This window comes from Pseudochaenichthys georgianus, chromosome 5, assembly GCF_902827115.2.
Source record: "Pseudochaenichthys georgianus chromosome 5, fPseGeo1.2, whole genome shotgun sequence".
NCBI classification, from domain to species: Eukaryota; Metazoa; Chordata; class Actinopteri; order Perciformes; family Channichthyidae; genus Pseudochaenichthys; species Pseudochaenichthys georgianus.
In genome coordinates, this window is record NC_047507.1 from 8199766 (window position 1) to 8200732 (window position 967).

Sequence of the window (967 nt, forward strand, 5' to 3'; positions counted from 1 at the left end):
TCATGAACGGCTGGTGTAGCACCATGAACCACTATGTTGTCCAGGAAGACGACCACGCCCAGGATGCCGGCGAAGATGGTGGACATGATTTTTTGACAACAGCGGGGGGCCGAGCTGAGGCCAAAAGGCAGGTAGCCTTGACGAAGGTCTGGTTTCGTGAACATGAAAGAGCCGTAGAATTGTGCGGCTAGCTCCTCCACTGTGGGCAGCGGATACCTGTCAGCTATCACGGCCTTGTTCACCGGCACCGAGGTCGATGCACGGGTGCAGGCCCCCTGACTTCTTCTTCACCACTACCAGGCTTGAAATCCACAAGGAAGCAATTTCAATGCGTTCGATGATACCCGCGTCCAAGAGTTTTTGCAGGGCTGGTGGTCAAAGGCGGATGAGGCAGCCCAAACCACTGAACAGGGCAGGCCCAGCGCTGATGCCACGGCGAGCCAACAGACAAGATTAGCGGCCCCCAGAATTGTCCACAAGGGTGAAACCCAACTCACAAAAACAATCAAAACCCATGAGGTTGGCCCCCTCGTGAGACACTTGAAAGGTGAATGCGGGGAGAGCCTTAGTCCCGTAACGCACAGCAAAGGTGATTGTGCCCGCCATTCCAATTTTAGAGTGTCCATACCCGTACAGATCCTCTGCGTCGGGCAGTGAGTGTTCGGAGCGGAAAGAGACGCCGGACCGTGGAAACATTCAGGAGCAACTTGGAGGCCCCCCCCCCCCGTATCCAGCTCCACCGTGCAGCACTTTAGCGGTCGGTATAGATGGCGCCCCACTGAGTGGATGGTCGTCGGTGCATGTGGCCCAGGCGTACGTGGAGGGGGGCTGTCGCTGACGGAAACAGAGCGACAGACCCGTTGCAAAATGGTTCTGTCTGCCACAGCGTTTGACACCTCTGTCCCTTGGCAGGGCAGTTCGGAGCTCGACTCTGTTGCGATGGTGAGCCAAAATTACCACAGGCCGG